The 12,479-nt window shown below is 36.4% G+C and overlaps 1 protein-coding gene and 1 pseudogene across 2 annotated transcripts in view; both read left to right on the top strand.

The window, feature by feature from the left end:
- The window catches only part of CD2A (CD2 associated protein), a 151,207-nt gene that overhangs the window by 78,233 nt on the left and 60,495 nt on the right, over positions 1–12,479 (top strand). The gene's annotated exons all lie outside the window — the stretch shown is intronic.
- LOC112428221 (small ribosomal subunit protein eS12-like) lies at positions 3,297–9,725 on the top strand (annotated as a pseudogene).

The following is a 12,479-nucleotide window of genomic DNA, read 5'->3' as shown; positions in this document are numbered from 1 at the left end:
TTTTTAATGATCGCTATTCTAACTGGCATGAGATGGTATCTCATTGTGGTTTTGATTTGCATTTCTCTGATAACCAGTGATGATGAGCTTTTTTTCTGTTTTTTGGCTGCATAAATGTCTTCTTTTGAAAAGTGTCTGTTCATATCCTTTGCCCACCTTTTGATGGGGTTTTTTCTTGTAAATATGTTTTAAGTTCTTTGTAGATTCTGGAGGTTAGCTCTTTGTTAGATGAATAGATTGCAGAAATTTTCTCCCATTCTGTAGGTTGCGTGTTCACTCTGATGATAGTTACTTTTGCTGTGCAGAAGCTCTTTAGTTTAATTAGATCTCATTTGTGAGTTTTGGCTTTTGTTACCATTGCTTGTGGTGTTTTAGACATGAAGTCTTTGCCCATGCCTATGTCCTGGTATTGCCTTTGTTTTTTTCTAGAGTTTTTATGGCTTTAGGTCTTATGTTTAGATCTTTAATCCATCTTGAGTTAATTTTTGTATAAGGTGTAAGGAAGGCATCCAGTTTCAGTTTTCTGTATACATCTAACCAGTTTTTCCAACAACATTTATTAAATAGGGAATCCTTTCCCCATTGCCTGTTTTTGTGAGGTTTGTCAAAGATCAGGTGGTTGTAGATATGTGGTATTATTTCTGAGGCCTCTGTCCTGTTCTGTTGGTCTGTATATCTGTTTTGGTACCAGACCATGCTGTTTTTGGTTCCTATAGTCTTGTAGTATAGTTTGAAGTCAGTTAGCATGATGCCTCCAGCTTTGTTCTTTTTGCTTAGGATTGTCGTGGCTATGTGGGCTCTTTTTTAGTTCCATGTAAAATTTAAAGTAGTTTTTGTGTAATTCTGTGAAGAAAGTCGATGGTAGCTTGTTGGGAATAGCATCAAATCTATAAATTACTTTGGGCAGTGTGGCCATTTTTATGATATTGAATATTCCTATCCATTAGCATGGAATGTTTTTCCATTTGTTTGTGTCCTCTCTTATTTCCTTGAGCAGTGGTTTGTCGTTCTCCTTGAAGAGGTCCTTCACATCCCTTGTAAGTTGTGTTCCTAGGTGTTTTACTCCCTTTGCAGCCATTGTGAATGGGAGTTTACTCATGATTTAGCTCTCTATTTGTCTTTTATTGGTGTATAGGAATGCTTGTGATTTTTGCTCATTGATTTTGTATCCTGAGACTTTCCTGAAGTTGCTTATCAGTTTAAGGAGATTTTAGGCTAAATGATGGCATTTCCTAAATATGCAATCATGTCATCTACAAACAAAGATAATTTTACTTCCTCTCTTCATATTTGAATATCCTTTCTTTCTCTTGCCTGATAACCCTGGTCAGAACTTCCAACACTATGTTGAATAGAGTGGTAAGAGAGGGCATCCTTGTCTTGTGCTGGGTTTCAAAGGGAATGTTTCCAGTTTTGCTATTCAGTATGATGTTGGCTGTGGCTTTATCATAAATAGCTCTTATTATTTTGAGATATGTTCCATCAATACTTAATTTGTTGAGTTTTTTAGCATGAAGCAGTGTTGAATTTTATCGAAGGCCTTTTCTGTGTATATTGAGATAATTATGTGGTTTTTGTCATTGATTCTGTTTAGGTGATGGATTATGTTTGTTGATTTGCATATGTTGAACCAGCCTTGCATCCCAGGGATGAAGCCGACTTGATCGTGGTGGATAAGCTGTTTAATGTGCTGCTGGATTCGGTTTGCCAGTATGTTTATTGAGGATTTTCGCATTGATGTTCATCAGGGATATTGGCCTGAAATTTTCTTTTTTTTGTTGTGTCCGTGCCAAGTTTTGGTATCAGGATGATGTTGACATCATATAATGAGTTACGGAGGAGTCCTTCTTTTTCTGTTGTTTGGAATAATTTCAGAAGGAATGGTCCCTTTAAAATATACAATCTGATTAGTTTGACAGATGTATAAATCCATGAAAACATGTACAGAACATTTCCATCACCCCCAAAATATTGCTCATGCTTTTTGCAGTCCATTTCTTTTTCTGCCCTCAGTCCTAGCCAATCATAGATCTGATTTGTCATTATAGATTAGTTTGTAATATTATATCATTTTGACATGTCTCCATCATTTTCTGTGAACTTCCTTACTCTGTGATGTAAGATACTCCAAGCTCATTTTGAACCTTCCCTATCCTAGTCATGGAATCAGCTACTTATCAAGGCAAACTTTTTGTTTTTTTTTTTAAGAGAGGAATAGTGTTTCGACGTGTGGTCATTGCTACTGGGGTAATGTTTCTGAGCCTTCTTAGTAGATTAAGCTGGAAAATGCTTACACGCACATATAATCCCATACCTCTACCCGTATGTCTTGATCATTAATCTGTTTATCCATCTTTACTGGTACCTCTAATTCCAATTTAATACCAGAAGGTATATTTTCATCTCTAATGATTTTATTTCTAAGCCCATTGACCATAGAAATATATGAAATGAGTAATTGAGTTTGCTTTACTTCTATGTATGTATGTATGTATGTATGTATGTATGTATATATGTATATATGTTTTTGAGACGGAGTCTCGCTCTGTCGCCCAGACTGGAGTGCAGTGGTGCAGTCTCAGCTCATTGCAAGATCTGCCTTCCGGGTTCACGCCATTCTCCTGCCTCAGCCTCCCGAGTAGCTGGGACTACAGGTGCCCGCCACCATGCCCGACTAACTTTTTTTCTTTTTTTTGTATTTTTAGTAGAGATGGGGTTTCACCCTTGTTAGCCAGGATGGTCTCGATCTCCTGACCTCGTGATCCGCCCACCTCGGCCTCCCAAAGTGCTAGGATTACAGGCATGAGCCCCTGCGCCTGGCTGAGTTTGCTTTACTTCTAAGGAAATTTAATTTTTCTTTCAAGTTTTAGTTATCTACACATCGCAAGCTACAATTATATTGCCTGTGTTCATTTGCTTTTTAGTATAAAAGCCATCTAACATTAATTAGGCTTGAAAGGATGAATGCTTAGAAAGCAATATTATAATTCATGGTTTATCAATAATTTGTGAGTATAGAAAAAACAACATGAATTTAGTTTCTAAAAGATTGATGTAGAAGAAACCTCTTGAATTTTAGAAAGTGACAGGAAAAAATGTTACTTTACATAGTCATAAAATACCAGTAATTGTTCTACAAAGTAGACAGTATATAACAGATCTAGTAATGAGAACTAGGAATAGTGAGATTGTGAGGAGAAATTGCTGGTATATAACAGATTTTCAGGTCAGAGTTTTCAGTTAGTTATAGTAATAATTTTTAAGTTATAAAGTGAAGACATAAATTAGTTTGATGGCTCTTTGCCTTCCACCAACAGGTCTTGCTTAAGCAAAGACTTGGTTGTTTTGAAGATTCGGCTTCACGTGAACCCACTGCTGTGGTAGAAGAGGGCATTGTTGCTGAAGATGTAATGGGTGTTAATACTGCTACTGCTTTACAGGAGATTCCAAAGACCACCCTTATGCACAATAGCCTAGCAGTGGAATTTGTGAAGCTGGCCAAGCCTTAGACAAGTGGCAAGCTCATGTTTGTGTGCTTGCATCCAACTGTGATGAACCTTTGTATGTCAAGTTGGTGGAGGCCCTTTGTGCTGAACATCAAATCAACTTAATTAAGGTTGATGACAACAAGCAACTAGGGGAATGTGTAGGCCTCTCTGTAAAATTGACAGAGAGGGAAAACTCTATAAAGAAGCTGGTTGTGGTTGCGTAGTAGTTAAGGACTATGACAAAGAATCTCAGGCCCAGTATGTCATCAAAGAGTCCTTCAAATGCAAGAAATGAACAAATAAAACTTTGTATCACATTTAAAAAATTGGTTTGATGAATAGTTTGAACTCTGCTGTAATTTTTAGAATAAACATGTGACCAAAGGAAGAAGTAGAAGCTATTTTAACAAGTGAACATTTCTTAACCTTTGTATGTATTCAGTTCTGATTTTCTGAGCGTATGTAATCCCTCTGTAGTCCAGAGGTGCAAGGGTTACATCTCTAGGGGAGGACAAATGTGAAGTAAGTATACTTATAGAATAAAATGACTTGAGTTACTTCAGGTAGCTATCAAAAATGTTGGAGGAAGATATTTCTAAATGTAATATTTAGAAATTTGTTTGCCACTTCATTTTGCTTAATATGCAAATTTTCATCTCAGAAATGTCACAGGAAACATTAGAAAATATAATCGGCAACTCTTTAATCCTTGAAGAGGCAGAGAAAAAGGAGGATGGCTTTTAAAGCTTCTGTCCAAAATTGACATGTCATTTCCACTAACATTGTATTTGGCGGTTATGGTCATGCATGCGTTAGTGCAGCAGGGTGGGGATATGTAATTTTCTTACAAGGAAGGGCACCAAACATTTGTGTACAATATTATGCTCTACCATATATTCATTGCAGATCGCCTTTAAAGAATCCTTTTCTTTAAAGCTCATTAGCCTTAAAAAGGAGTTCAAATTTACTCTTATATTAGTTTGCAGCTCTCTGTAAGTGCTACATACTATACATGCTACAAAGTAATGAAAAAAGCCTGAGGTCAATGGCTACTTAATATGACTTGGGATGCCCAGTTGCCTCTCATTTTTAAGTGTTCTTCTGCTAGTTCTTTTCTCTTTAACTTAGCAATAAACTTGTAAAGATTCTAAATTTTTCTAAGGCTCTTTAATGAATTAAATGAAAATATTAATGAAAATAGTTCCAGTTGTTTAGTTTTAGTTGTTTTAATAGTTTCAGTTTTCTTTAGTGCAGATGCTGATTGTATTGAAAGAGAAAAATCATTGAGGTAGGAATCAGTGGAGAAGGAATCATACTAACTAGATGTACTTTCACTATTTTATATTACATTTATTTGAGAGTACTCAATAATTCTGAAGTCAAAACTTATGTTTAAGGGTGTGTAAAAACCATTAGAGAACATACATAAGTACCAAAAACACCTGGCTTAAATTTAATGGGGCATTCATCAATTAGCAAACTGTCTCCTGAGTTACTTCTGATGCACATTAGTATTTCTTTAGGGTTCACAGGTATTGGATCTTTTGATATCTACTTTTAACATTAAAATTTGGTGTAAATTAAAATTTGGTGTAAATTAAAGCATATGAGTGAAATGATCTTTGTGATGCCATATAAAACTGAGCCCTTAAAATATTTCCAATTTAAAGTTTGTATAGGACCACCAGAACAAGAGATCTAATTTATATTTGAGTTTAGTTCATTACTTTTATAATTATAAAATACTTTGAACATTTTCTTATGCTGTTCAGCTTGATTTGGATTTTAGTAACTGTGCAAATTTTGTCTGTTAGAAATATCCTTCCTTCTTTGTTTAACCCTTTTACAATAACTGTTCATTCTAAATGTGGAGCTTTGTGATTATGGGGTGGAAAGTCCGTGGTTGAAGTACACTATAATTTTTTTTTTCCTTCCCCAACTCTAAATTTTAGGCAAGTTTCTGCATATTGTTGTGAATGCCAGGAAGTGAGCATTATATAAGGAGTAACTACTTAAAATTTTCCTGTGTCCTAACAAAGTGTAACAGCCTCTGTCCATAATTGGTATTTTGATAGTCTTTTCAGTCAGTAAAATAATTATGTTCCTCGTAGCTGTTAGAAAAATTATAGTAGAATGTACATTATAAGTGTTATTTTTTTGCTTTCAGTATTGGAATGTCATATCCACTATATTTGATTATATCACATAGTTTCTCCTCACAGTCTTTTAAATTTAATAGGGTTCTCTTCCTCCTCCCTCCCCTTCCCCTTTTCCTCCTTTCTCTTCTATGTAGTAATGGGATAATGTTCTTGGTTTGACCAATTAAACTGTGTTACTGCTAAACAGATAATTCTGACTCTAAATAATATATAGACAATATTAAGTCTTCACAGATAATTTATTTTTAGATCCTCAGTTTTCATTGAGGAACTGTAAGATAAAAGGTTAAGAATGCCACCATTATGTTTTCTGTAGGAATGTGGTGAATTAATCATCTATTCTGTTACTGAGTGGTTTCTATATAAAGGTCCTTTTAGTATTCAGTCTCAGGGAAAGCATTGCTTCTCCAGGAAAGTGTTATGTTTTGGTTTTGTAATGTCTCCTTTTTAATTTTGTCAAATATACTTAACCCTTCTTAGAGTGTCTTTTTGTCAACATGCAGATTCCATTTATTTGCCAAATAGGAATGTGTTTTCAGATTTTCCCCTTATTTTATGAAGTCAATGACTATATATACTTGTCTTTTCCACCCTTTTCAAAAATCTTCCACATTAAACTTCTTTCAGAATCTCCATTTCGATGTCTAATAGGCATCTTAAACCTAAGTTGCCCAAAATTTATCCTCTGCCTTTTTTTTCTGCTCCATGTAATCTTCCCCATCTGAGTTAAGGACAAGTTCATCGTTTTTTTACTCAGGCCAAAATTCTTAGTTTTCTCTTGTACTCTTCTTTTTAACCTTGCACCCTACCATGATTCATTAACAGATTTTGTCAAAAAATGTTTAGAATCTATTTTCTTTTTACCACCTTCACTGCTGCTATCCTGGTATAAGTTATCTTTTGCTGTATAATTACCATAGCCTATATGCCATTACCTACTTACTGAATAGTCTGGTAGCCAGTAGTGATCACCCTCCAGTTGCTTTACATTTCACTTAGACTAAAAGCCAACATCTTTTAAAATGGCTACAAATCCCTCTATGATCTGGCATCCCCATATCCCTCCCTCCACCTTTCTTACCTCATCTCTTATTTAACTTTCCCCTTTGTTTACGTTGGTCACCTTAGGTTTCTTAAGGATGTTAGGAACATTCCTCTCTCACAGCCTTTGTGCTTGTTGTATACCTTTGTGTGGAATGCTCTTCTTCAAGATGTCCTGATGGCTACTTGTCTGATTCAGGATTCTCTCAGAAATCACCTTATCATTGAGGCCCTTACTGACAGCTCTGTATAAAACAGCTCTACTTTTAATTCTCTTTCTCTTTTTTTTTTTAATGTTTCAAAGAAGAATTTGTTGCTATTGCTTATTGAACTTATTGTCTGTCTACCTGCTCATTAGAACATATATATTTTTATTTATATTTGTTTACTCATTGTCTATAATGGTGTCTGATATGTTGACACTCAGTGAAACAAAGACTAGTATTTTGTGGTATATATAGAACTTTTCAAACACTTTTGTCAAGTGAAATCCTCTTCCCTTTTTTTTTTGCTTTAAGTTCTGGGATATATATGCAGGACATGCAGATTTGTTACATAGGTATAAGTGTGCCATGGTGGTTTGCTGCACCTATCGACCCGTCCTCTGAGTTCCCTTCCCCAGCTCCTCACCCCTCAACAGGTCCTGGTGTGTGTTTCCCTCCCTGTGTCTGTGTATTCTCATTGTTCCACTCCCACTTGTGAGTGCAAACATGCAGTGTTTGGTTTTCTGTTCCTGTGTTAGTTTGCTAAGAATGATGGCTTCCAGCTTCATCCGTGTTCCTGTGGAGGATATGATCTCATTCCTTTTTATGGCTGAATAGTATTCCACAGTGTGTATGTACCACATTTTCTTTATCCAGCCTATTATTGATGAGCATTTGGGTTGGTTCCATGACTTTGCTATTGTAAATAGTGCTGCTATAAACATATGCATGCATATGTCTTTATAGTAGAATAAATCCTCTTAAGAGGATTAATGTCACTCCCATTTTAAGGGTCAAGAAATGGAAACTCCTGAGATTATTTACTGAGTAGTAAAATCATCATTAGAGTTTGGTTTTTATGATTTCCCAGTTTTTTGTTTTGTTTTGTTTTTTGTTTTAAGCTTTACTGTGCTATTTAACATGTGAGATTATGGAAATTTGGTGGTTTTTCACTATTGTAGTCCATTTGTTTGCTGCCATCTTCACCTAATTTTCTTTTAGGTATGCTTGTAGAACTATCTTTTCATGTACTCTCAGCTCTTTGAGTGTTAGGGGTAGTAATATATGGGTATACTAGCATTTCTTATGAAGGCAGTGTATTGCAAAATCTAAAATTTAAAAGTCAAATCTGGTAAAGGGAAATTCTAAATATAAATACAACTGTTTAGTTAATTCAGTATTCATATATTTATTCATTCAATTTATTGAGTGCCTTTTGTTAAGTATATTGTACAAGGTCCTGGGAGTACAGTGATCAGCAACATAGGCGTTATTTCCCCTCATGTTTGAAGCTTTTGTTCCACTGGGAAAGAAAAGATGGTTTTAAAAAGTGATTGTAATTTAGCAGGAGAAATATTTGTTACAGGAAAGGGTGCAATAAATGTATATAAGAAGGCTAGTCCAGACTTGGCAGGCTGTGAAGGAATGCACCCTAGAAGAAGTCATAGATTGAGATCCCACAATGGCTAGGAAATTTCTAAGCAAGTTTGTGGCAGAGGGCGAAGAAAATCATAGCATTCGCAAGATCCTGAAAGAGATTTAATTCAGAGGCATTATAGAGTGTATAATTAGATGTGGTGAATATTGAGCCTGGAGAAGTTATTGGGTCAGGCGTAAGAAAACATTACAAAAATGTTAATCAAATCACAGAGAAGCCGTAGAGTGAAATGATGAGATTGTTTTTCAGATAAATTGGTTGCAGTATGGAGGGGGAATAGCAATGTGGAGAGTAGACTGGAGAAGAGACTGGTCTGCTAACACCAGTTGAGAATGTTTTGATAATGAGGTAGAATTAGCCTAAACTAGAGCAGTGCTATGGGGATGGAGAGACTTGCGTAGAATAGGAGTTATATAAGTGATAGCACGAAGAACAGGACCTAGTGATAATGTTATTTAGGGAATGACCAAAAAAGAGGAGCCAACTGCTACCAAGTTTTTGGCTTTGTAAGGTGGAGATGTCATTTTCAGAGATAAGTTATTGGGAGATGATGATGTATCATTAAAATAGATGCCTAATTATTGAAAATAGGCAGTCCTAATTGGTAGGTTAATTATTTTTGAATCACTGAAAATTACCAACTTTTACTACCATGTTGGCTATTCACTTTTGGAGATGTTAAATTTGAGGCTTGTAGGGACGTGAGAGCATCCAAATGAAAGATATTTGGTAGTCAGTTGTCTGTTGATCTGAATCCTTAGAAAAATTCCGGTGTCTGTGCAAAACTGGGACTTGATAGTACTTTAGGTGGTGTAAGAAATGATGGGTAGGCCAGGCATGGTGGCTCACGCCTGCAGTCCCAGCCCTTTGGGAGACCGAGGTGGGTGGATCATGAGGTCAGGAGTTTGAGACCAGCCTGGACCACATGGTGAAACCCTGTCTCTACTAAAAAATACAAAAGAATTAGCTAGGTGTGGTGGCGTGCACTTGTAATCACAGCTACTTGGGAGGCTGAGGCAGGAGAATTGCTTGAACCCGAGAGGTGGAGGTTGCAGTGAGCCGAGTTTGTGTCATTGCGCTCCAGCCTGGGTGACAGAGTGAGACTCCATCTCAAAAAAATAAAATATGATTAAAAAAAAAAAAAAGATGGGTTTAGATTAGATGACCTAGAGAGAATATACAGAGTGAAAAAAAACTAAAGACCCTGGGATGGAATCCTGTGTAATAACATTTAAGACATGGACTGAGGAAGATTAACTGAAAAGAAGACCTAGAAAGCACAGAAGGAGAGAGCCAGAAAGAAACCTATGAATGTGTGGTAGTCAGTCAAGGGAGGAGAGTTATTCAGGGACGCAGGGCCAGTAGTGTCAGATACTACTTGGGAGGTGAAGTAAAAGAGATCATGAAGGACCTAAACAACAGCAGTTGTGAGGTAATTAGGGCAGAAGCCGAATTGAAGAAGAAAGGAGGTTAGGCAGTGGAGAGAGTAAGTATAAGGCAGTTGCAGCAGTTGATGGCAACATATATTCAAGAATGTTTTTGTTCTTTTTCTTAAAAAGGAAGAGTGTTGATCATCTTGGTATCCTAATGGCTGACAAGTAGAAGGGGAACAGTTGAAGACGGAAACTCAGAAGAAGTGTAGTTACAGCACAATAGGATTTATCCAGAAAGTGGAGGAAATGGGTTTCACATTATGGCTATTATGATTAGTCTCAATTTATTGGAGATAGATCAGAGTTAGTAAGCTTAATGGTAGGAAGCCGAGGAAGATATTTCTGACTTTTGATGTCTTCTATGGAAAAGGAGTAATGTTATGAATAAGTTGCTAAGTGGTGAGGCCAGAATTTTGAGGAGATGAAGGGGTTCCAGCAGGGATTCTTAAATGTTTTTGCCATTTATCCCTCTAGGCTTTACTGGGCAACTAGATGGATGCATCACACAAAACATTTAAGAAACCCTGATGGATTGTTCTTCAAGAGTTCTAGTCTCTTACACGTAGAAAAAAAATTGTTCTGTTAGGAGGAGTCAGCTGAAGTTTTATTTGATTATTCAGGTTCTGGAGTAGAAGAAAGTGCTCGTTTCTAATGGGACACAGGATCCTGGGGAAATGGTTGTATACTTCGTGTGCCAAAGATAGTAGATAGAAATTTGTTGGTCTGCAGCCTAGTCACTAGGAGTCAAGGTGTTACACAGTTTACCTTGAGGTCTGTACTCATGTATTAGTATTCACCTTATACTCCTCCTAGTGAGCAACTTTGCAAGGAAAACTTGTTCTGGAGTTTTGATGCCCTGACTGGTAGTACGTTATGGATCTTTCTGAGTTATTGTTAACAGCCAGACATTCTTTCTATGTGTACTTTTTTGGAACTATGCAATATTGATTGATTTTAAGTCCAGTTAAAACACCCACACCCACACCTGCATGATCGACTTGCAAAATCCTTGAGAATAATGGTGAATGATGACTTTAATGGTAAACTTGGATTGATTCTATTAAATGCTTTTCATTTTCATCAAGTTTCTATTTTTTTTTTTTTTAGCTTTCAGTTCAGTTCGCATGTGGTTTCTTGTTTTTGTTTTTCTCCAAACAAGTAATTGGATTTTGCAATTCTTTTAAGTCACTTTATATGAAGATACAAGCCATCAAGTAGCTTCTGCTATAGAGATTTAATGAGGAAGGAGGAGGGAGGGTTTAGGCCCAATAGACAGATGTGCTGTTTGTTTTATGACTGATAGCAATACACATAAAATGCAGATGTTTTTCTTCAAACATAGCAATTCAAGGACAATTGGATGGGTAAAGTATATGGGTATTAAAATGTTACAAGTACCATATAGATAAGGTTATTGTTTTGTCTCATTATGGCACCTCCTGCATGCCCTTTTTCCTCCTCCTTTTTCCTTTCTCCTTATCCTCTTTCTTCTTTCCAGTGGCTGTTTTCCCTTTTATATTTTGCTGCTTCTTTGTGATCAATGCTCTCACTTACTTATGGTTCACAGTGATACATCTTTTAAACTTTTAAAAAATAATAGACACTGAGCTGGGCACCGTTTAAAGAACTTTACAGGAATAAATTAGTTTACTTCTCATAGCAATCCTGTGAAGTTCCCCATTTTACAGGTGAAGAGATTGGGCAAATATAATGGAAGGGGCAAGATATGAATCGAGAAGATGTGACCCTAGAGTTCATATACGTTACCACTACATCATGCTGCCTTGCAACCATTGATTTAATAGCCAATGTGGTAGTAAAATTTGGTGTTTTTCATTTAGCCAAAAATAGCCTATCAATTAGAACTGGATATTTTTGATATCTAGCCATCTATTTTAATGGTATATATTTTAATAACTCTAATAAAGGTTACAGTCACTAAATCCAAACCCCCTTCCCTGCCTTTTTTTTTGTTTTTTTGTTTTGTTTTGTTTGTTTTATGGCCTTAATCAAATAAACTCTGGAAATTGTACCTTAGAATAATCCCCTAAAGTTGTCTCTATCAATATATGATTTATTAATACCATGGATAGTTTCATTTTAAGAATGCCTTTTAGATATGCACCTCATGTGCTAATCTGTACCAGAATATTGCTTTGTCCAACAGGCTGGTTATTGGAGGTATATATTAAACTGTATAGAATACACTTCTGGCAGTGCGGGAGCAAGACAGTGTGGAATTCACTTTTCCACCGTACAAGATCGAGAATTGGAGAAAATATAGGAAGCAAATTTTTCTAAAAAGTAGACTGCACAGGCCTGGTATTCCTGAGAAAAGTAGAAAAAACAAGGGGGAAGGAGAGCTCTACCATTGTCCTAGGTTTCTGCCAGGAGCTGATTTCTGAACTACATTACGAGGAAAGGGGACCTAACCACAGCAGAAGGCTATGGTTTTGTTGAGGATTGATCAAAATTCAGGGAAACAAAGGCAGTTAGAATTTTGTATTGCTGAACACCTGAAGTGAGAGCTGTATGTAGAGAGAGCACCAGAACTGTTCTTGGGTGTTGATTTGAGGGTTTAGCTGAGCACCAATCTGTGAATGCGTACAGTGAAACCCCAGAGACTGAACATGAGCAACTTGTGAAGAAAGAGCAATTACTAGGGGTTAGTATGAGCAATTTCCGGTATGCTTATACAAGGCCAAGAATTGAGTTCT

The sequence above is a fragment of the Macaca nemestrina genome, chromosome 5 (assembly GCF_043159975.1).
Source record: "Macaca nemestrina isolate mMacNem1 chromosome 5, mMacNem.hap1, whole genome shotgun sequence".
NCBI classification, from domain to species: domain Eukaryota; kingdom Metazoa; phylum Chordata; class Mammalia; order Primates; family Cercopithecidae; genus Macaca; species Macaca nemestrina.
Note: the sequence above shows the minus strand (reverse complement) of the source record. Positions and strands in the feature narration are given on the sequence as shown.